The 8,103-nt window shown below is 46.5% G+C and overlaps 1 long non-coding RNA gene across 1 annotated transcript in view; it reads right to left on the bottom strand.

Annotated features, from left to right (window-relative positions):
- Nucleotides 1-4,495: 4,495 nt before the first annotated feature.
- Nucleotides 4,496-8,103, bottom strand: part of LOC109309318 — a 17,935-nt gene continuing 14,327 nt past the window's right edge. Inside the window, exon 4 of the long non-coding RNA XR_002100878.1 lies at nt 4,496-4,608. This is a non-coding gene — a long non-coding RNA (uncharacterized LOC109309318). The remainder of the gene's footprint in view (nt 4,609-8,103) is intronic.

Below are 8,103 nucleotides of genomic sequence, written 5' to 3'. Positions count from 1 at the left end.
AGTGAGGAGCAGAAAGTTCTGCTTCAGGTATTGTGTGTCCTCAGGGGGAAGAATAAAGCTGTGGCTGCTGTTTTACTCAGCACTGTGGGTCTCTCTCACCCAACACTGACCAGCAACAGTCTGTGGGTCTCTCTCACCCCACACAAACACCAGGGGATAGGGGAAAAGCTTCAGCAAGAAGTCTGCTACTGAGCCCAGAGAGATCATCCCCTGAAAATAAGCCATAGTGTGTCTTCTTGAGGAAAAATAAATATAAGACAGTGTCTTATTTTCGGGGAAACACGGTAATACAGTTCAGGTTCAGAAATCTATGCTTAGAGAGAAAGGAGAGAGAGAGAGCTGGGATCTCACCAGTCCAAGGCACTCGGGTTGCAAAGCTGACAGGTTAAAGTTCTCAGCACGATCCTTGAAGGGAGCTGATCTTCTTCCTTCAGCCTCTCAAAGAAAGCGGGTGGTGTCAGCACACACACTGCTGCTTCTTTTGCAGATTTTTATACCCTCAGTTCAGCTTCTTTCAAGCATTCTCAATAGTGTAAATCAAATTTGTCTTTTCTATTGACAAGGGGTTATCTGGTTGGAACATCTCAGGAAACTGATCAATACTCAGCAGACACCTACTTAGGAGCCAGCTTGACATTCCTATGGATAGCAGATATACTGATGGGATATCTCCTAGTTTCTTCAGAAACAATAGATAGCTTGCAGCATCAGGGTTTTGGATTTTTACTTCCTGTGAACAAGCCTCAGCTTAGCATGACTTTTCCAGATCTTACTATAGTGTTTTAACAGACTGAAGGCAATTATTGGAGTGTTCATAACCTTTTGTGGAGCGGACTTCCACCAGTTGTCTCGGGAAAAGTATGACAACACTTGTGGTCAGGGTTCCAACAGGCTGGACGCTGTGATGAACCCTTTAGCATTGTTCAAATGTTGACCATACCCCCGACTCGGTGTCTTGCCTCAGCATTCCCTAACCTGGCAACCGAGTTTTAGCCAATTAAGTTTAAATAGGCCTTCCATAGTGAGACCGGGAAATGTATGGCCTGAGATGCCTATTAAACTTACTTCTGCTTAGAGGGGTGTGTGTGTGGGGGGGAGGAAAAGTCCTTTGTAAATCCAGATTAGAATTGGTCTGATAAATGCTGAGCTGGGTGTGTGGGTTGATGAGCATTTGGAGCACAGATTCCCCATCATGCAGTGCTCCCCTGCTCCTCTGATCCCACAATTCACTGCAGTGTCTGCTTCAGGCTTTCTGTTTTCCATCTCTCATGTAAATGAATGGTCATCTGGTTCCATCTCAGATGCAAATGAGACCTAAGGCAGTTGTTTCACTTTTGTCACCCTTATCTGGAACGTTTTAGGTGTGTTTCTCACTGCATCTTAATTAGTTTCTGTTTTAGGTGGTGGTGGTGGTGGTGGGGGATTCTTTGTGAGTCAGACAGTCTGCATCCTGTGTCCGGGGTCCCCAAGAACATGGAGTTGAGAGGTAACAGTTTCTTTCTTCTGCTATAACTCTTGATTAAAATCTTTGTATTGCCTCCAACACCTCTTCCTGCTTTCTCATCCAGGTACCACCTTCTTCACACACTGCTTTTAGCTCACATTTTGGCGGGAGTGAGGATGGCGCTTAGCCCGCCATTGCCGTGGCCTCCTATGGGTGGTCTCCGCTTGCTGATGCCATGCCTCTGCCACCAACACTGGTGGCAGTCACCATGTCTCCCCAGCCTCTGGGGGCACATGTCATTCATACAGTCAGACATTTAACTTCTACACTCCTACAGGCTCTTACCAAGACTCAGTTTTGCGATCACCTAAAGCTGAAGGCTAAATGTCACAATTATGGTTTCTTTCTTCCTTATCTCTATGTCATTTGATACAAATACAGTCAGTTCTTCATTGTTTCGTTCCACTGGGGTCAGTTCAAGTGAAAACTTTCTCTCCTGCCCACACATCTTTTATTATATTTGCTAGCAATCTGGATGAACTGTGTAAATTTCCATCTCCTCCTTCCCCTGTTCTGTCACCCGCTTATGCAGTTGAAGTCTCCTGCTATTACCCGCTGTCTCCCTCTGACCACATGAACTGCTAGCTTTCTAAGCAGTGCATTCCTCCCCTCCCACTCTGGTGCATATATGTTGAAAACTTCTAATTTTGCTCCCCGACTGATGGTATCATTCACTGCAGTCTGCCACTTATGATGTCTTGCACCTGCTCTGCTTTCACCTCTGGATTCTTAAATAGTATTGCCACTCCAGCTGCTTTGTTTTCATTTGTCCCTGGCCACCAAGATGGTCCCCATCTCCACCTTTTCTCAAAGTGCTTGTAATCACTGTTGGCTACTGTGGCAGGGCACTCTTTGTGCCTGCCACTTTAGGGCCTGAGCCTAGCAGCCAGCAGGTGCCTGATTAGAGCAGCCATTTTAGATTCATGGCTGCCTATATATAAGCAGGGCATTTTGCTGCTGGTAGGCTAGGTAACAATATTGTCTGGTTGCAAGGAACAAACTGGAGGTAAGGGCAGGAGCTGTAGGGGATGGATAGGAGGCTCCTGGTCCTGGGCATGACCTGAAACTGTACCCTGCTGGAAGTGGGTGGCCTAGTGGGGTTCTCAGTAGTGCAGGAACCACCAGGAAATGCCAGGCCAGTTACCACCCCAGTGAAAGGTGGGTTGGGGCACCTTAACCCCAGCTTCTACCTTTGGGTGGGTCAGGTGACACCAGAGGTAGGGGGGCTAGGCATGGCTGTGGCCACCTGAGCCCTATGGGGTATAAAACCCTGAGGAGGAGAGTGGGGGCCAGGCATGGCTATGGCCACCTGAGCTGTGTGCATGTGTACACACACACACGTACACACATGTCCCTGAAGGGGCCCGAGTATGCCTAGACCCGGTTGGGTAATTGGCTGGCCACTACCCCCTGGTGAGGATCGCAGGAGAGGCCCAACCGATGGTACATCTGGCACCCAAGGAATGGACTAGCTAAGCCTGTGGCCAAAGGGTGCCTGCTCCAAGAGGGAGCAAGGTGGCATAAGTTGGTGATGCACGAAAGAGACCCTGTGAGAGAGGGTGGAGTGCGTGAGGTCCGAGTGAGAGGTGGGTGGTATGAATGTGCATGTGACTGAGGCCTGATGGTATGGCCTAAGTTTCATCTGGCTGTAGGTCAGGAACACTGTAACATCTGGATGCCATCTGTGAAGCTTCGGCTGTGGTGAAGGAGATGGTACAAAGCTGCGGCCACCCCCAAATATCAGGGTGCAATAATGGACAGCCTCCCGCCTTATTTGACAATTTATTATTTACTAACAAGGCATGGTGGGTGAGACAGGTGGGCAGAATGCCCAGAGGCAAGTGGGGAGCTAGCTGCAGCTAGCAGGGATACCTACCTTGCTACAGCTACAAAGGGCCAGTTCTTGGGATCATCATAAATTCTAGTTTATTGACCGGGATGTGAATTTACCAATAAAATCATAAATGTAAACTTTGAGTTATGAGAGGTACCGCTCACCTTAACTCCCACTCACACTCATTCAAACCCACGTAGTATAGGGTATAGTAGCTGCTGTAGTGATTTGTGACAGCACTGGTGTCAGTTTATCTACCTATCTGAGGCCCTGGAGTCTGTTGTTGGTGGTCAGCTTCCTTCAAGGTGATGTTTTCTCCAGAAGGGGGTCACCTGCTTGTCCTTCTGTCTCAGTAGGTCAGGTGCTGGATTAGAGGGCACCACTGAGGGTCACATTTCACTGCCTTTTATCCCTTTCTGGCAGACTTGTGTAATTTTTCCCCAGCATCATCTTAGCTGCCCAATCTGGAGGTTGCTGTCCCATGTGGGTCTTGAGTAGTGCATGACAGCTGTTAGTCACAGGGCTCTCTGCCTGCTGGTACCTGAAGTTTCAGGAGTCCACCCTTGACTTATTGACTTAATGGATGCATTGGTATGGGTTACAGGAATAGTCAGTAGGGTGGGTACTCAATTCCAGGAGTCAGTTCTTTGGCTTGATTAGCCTACAATGGCTTGTAGACTTTGTAATGGTAAGTTTCTTTGGCTACATTATTGTCAATTAACAGCCAGAGGCTCTTGCTTTGTCTTCAATTATCTACTGATTCATCATAGGTGCTCACATTCACTTAAGGGGGACAAACTCAATACAGCAATATAATTCCAGTGATTACAATTCCAATGCATTCTTACAATAATAGTTCTAGCAATACAAGATATGACTTTACTTTTAAAGAAAAATGTATTTGTTAAAAGGTATAAAATACTGAATGCCAGGGTGAAGATGAGATGGATGAAATATAAAAATGCACTATAAGGATCAAACACTGGGGACAATAAGTGAGTTAGGTTAGATGCAGTAGACTGGTTGAGCATAAACTTTAGACAGATATGAGAAGTTTGCATTGGGAAATAGGTTTTAATCAAAGGGGGAATGTGCTCACCAGGACATATTTACTACAGGGGGTGCAAAGTGGGCCCTATTCAATTTGAATGTGGATTTGGCCTGAATCAGGGACGGTGATTTGATTCGGATCACTGTCCCTGATTCAATTGAGCCAAATCGAAATCTGAAGATTCAAGGCTGATTCGGAGAATCAGCGATTCAGACATAGCTTTGTATGCTTTTTCTACATACCTTGAGGTAGCAGCATAGCTTGTGAACGCTGCGATGCTGGAGCATATGGAGCATCCCACACAAGTTTGGGGGGCCCCTCCACATGCTTGGTGGTGAACCCAGAAGTGGACTGGACAATTCTGGGTCCACTGGGGAGTGCTCAGAGGGGCTCCCTGTGCCCCCCCCAGTTCAGTAGTCGGCCACAAGGGGACACTGGGTACCCCCCCAAGGAGGCAGCAGTCGCTGAGCTGAGGGTGGTGCATGAGGGGGCCCCACAAGGTGGACCCAGGAGTGCTTCTGGTCCACTTCCAGGTCTGCTGGTGACCCCCCACCCCTGCACTTCTGTGGGACACTCCATGTGCCCCAGTATTGCAGCATTCATGAGCCACATGATACCTTGAGGTATGTGGAAAAAACATTTAAAGATGTGTCTATGCCTGAATCACCGAAACCATCCGAATCGATTCAGAAAGATTCGATTTTGATTTGGAGAGATTTAAGAGGTCCTCTGATTTGATTTCATATTCGGAGATTCAGCCACTGAATTGGGCTGAATCTCCGCCGAATCGAATCAGGGACCGAAGCTTTGCACAGCCCTAATATTTACAGTCATGTTTTCAATATACCTTGGCTTATCTTATAGGCTTTGCTTTAAAGTGGATATTTTAGTTCTTTTGTTTTCTTTAGTGACACTGAGCTTAATTGATATGTAGATGTAGTTTGTAGGTTTCTCCTACAGAAAGCCATTTTAGCTTTCTGGCTTGCTCTGAGCTTTGCCACATCCATGCAATGAGTGTGCTAGGTCTCTGCCAGTACTTAGAAGGAAAAAGAAATGTACAAAATGGGGGAGGGAGGAGTGCAGGCAAGAAGGGGCTTCTGTTATATCAATGTCCAGAAGGGAAATGTACGAAGGAAGCTTTCTGCTATAATCCCTATCTCTCATTTTTGTAAGCAGATTAGATCTCCTTTACTTGTTTTAACATTGGTTCAATCTGTTCCCATCTTTTCCTTCTTAGTACTCTTCTGACATTAGTAGATGCTATAATCTGTGCCATTGTGCTTATTTTAAAAAGAGTGTGCCTGTTCCTTTTAATGTTCGCTGGCATTGCTACTCACCGAGGCTAATTCCTCCCTGTCCTTCACTCTCATACCTGTTGCTTTTGCAAGTGGCCTGATTGCCTTTGCATTCAGGAAGATTTCCATTTCCTGTTCTTCCTGCTGCTTCCCACCTCCAGCTCACCCCTCAGGGGAGTTAATGGTTGGAAGCTGCTCTCTGGCTCTGTCTCCAACTCATTCCCTTTGTTTTTAGGTTCCTTTTTCCTGATTTCCCACCCCCCCACTGTGTTTTCATTTTTTTCCCTCCCTGACTCCTGGGCTTTCTTACTTGTTCCATTTCCATTTCCTCTGCTTGAATCTTCTGTTTGATTTCTTCTTTTCTCCCTCTCTCCCACTCCCCTATCCCCTTTCTCTTCTTCCATTTCTTCCTGAGCCACCTCAGTTACAGACATTACACTCCCCACTTCCTCCTTTCCTTCCTTCTGCAGGGTCTCTTCCACAATTTCTACTTTACACCTAGTCTCCACTTCCTTACTGCCCCCTTCTGATTTATGCTGTTCTTCTGGAGGTTTAATTTTGCTTGCATAGGGACACCTATGAATGACAAGCGTCCTCCAGAGGCTGGGGGGGAAGGAAGATCACCCGCAGGTGGCAGCAGCGGGGGCGTGGCGGTGGTGAGCTGGGCCCACACACCAGTGACTGCAGCAGTGTCAGTGGCGAAGGAGGGGGTGGTGAGTGGTGGCCAGCAAGTGGAGACTGTACAGGTACCGGTGAGCGGGGACAACTTTGGTGGTGACCAATCTTGGTGGGGGCACATGCCCCCCTATGCATCACCTATGCCCCAGACCCTGGACCTCCAACCCCCACTCCTTGCATCCAGCTTCTGGGGCTGTTCCCATGACCCTGCCTGACTTGCGTGCTGGCCATGTGCGTGTGCACATGCAGATGCACATATGCCCACTGCCTCCAATCACGCCAAGCAGTTTCATGCAGGCTTGAAGTCTGCCAGCCTGTATGGAGAAACCTAAGCTTTTCCACATTTTTCTGGGACTTGCTCGCAATCTTTTCAAATATTCTTGCAACCCACTTTTGAGTTGTGACCCTCAAGTTGAGAAACACTGATCTAAATTGTTTCATCATAGGAGGGAGAGGGGAGAAAGTAAGCTGGTTGGGGCATGTGGAAGACATGCTTGGTCACCAGATAGATACTTAGATGAGCAAGTACCTCTTTGCTCAAACAAATGTATCTGTGTTGCACACACAATCACTGACTTCTTCCTCTGTGGTTACAAAACTTAGGCTCCTATTTTTTAATATTGTGTCCTTATTCTTTCAGATACTAGTGCTGTTACCCTCATTTTTCATTACTAATTACAGCCAGCCAGCCAGAAAAAAATGTATTTCCCCTAGAAGTGTCAGGTGTTTACAGTTGGCATAGAGCAGTGATTCTCAACCCTGGTGTGCCAGCACATACTTTGAAAGGTGCCCCGAGATGTGAGGAGATAAGCATGCTCAGGTTTGTCCATGACCAGCAAATATACCACTCCTACTGCCATGCCCCTCTGCAAGAAGGTGAGCACTGTAATATATGAATTAGTTTTTGAAATTGGGTCCCACTCAATTCACAAGAGCTATGGAGGAGTAGTTTGATTCCAATGAGGGATGTCTTGAGTTCAAAAAGGTTGAGAATCACTGCTGCAGACTATAGAATCTGCGTACTTGCATTTTTATGCTTTATTACCAAAACTAGCACAAGTAGCATTGTTTGTAATAAAATAGTATTCAGATGCCTCATTGTGGATTAGAACTCCATTGTGGTGGATGCTACACAAACAGAGAAGATGCCTTTAAGAACTTTTGGACATGGATTACGAATTGTATTGTCCTGGGTGTTCTGCAATCATATAAGGCAAGACAATCCTCAAGGAACTTTAGAATTTATTTCCTGTTATACGCTTCGGGATATTTGTGTAGAGTGTTCAACAGATTTTGTTTTCATCACCTTTTTAATTAATTGTGAAGTATAATGATATCCAAGAAGATTTTAAAACCAATAGCTCAGAGGAGGAAGGGAAGAAAGGAGATTTTTAGTTTAATCAAATTGGATGGGATTAGAATATCTGTAGAAGGAGGCTATAACTGTAGTCAGCCTAGGATTCAGGTTTCGGTAAGAAAGTCAGGAGAACAAATTTCACAGACTTTAGAAGAACAGAGGAGAGTCTTATATTGCAGTTGGGGCAGAACTGAAAAATAGACAAGAATCATAGAATGAGTGAGTCGGAAGGGACCTAGACAGATCGAGTCTGACCCCCTGCCATGGGCAGGAAGGAGCACTGGGGATGGCAGGGGTCATAAGACCCCAGCCAGGTGCCTATCCAGTCTCCTCTTGAAGATCTCCAGGGAAGGTGAGAGCACCACCTCTCCGGGAAGCCTGTTC

The sequence above is a fragment of the Crocodylus porosus genome, unplaced genomic scaffold (assembly GCF_001723895.1).
Source record: "Crocodylus porosus isolate Cpor-Errol unplaced genomic scaffold, CroPor_comp1, whole genome shotgun sequence".
NCBI lineage: Eukaryota > Metazoa > Chordata > Crocodylia > Crocodylidae > Crocodylus > Crocodylus porosus.
The sequence above is the reverse complement of the archived record's forward strand: the minus strand, read 5'-3'. Positions and strand labels throughout refer to the sequence as shown.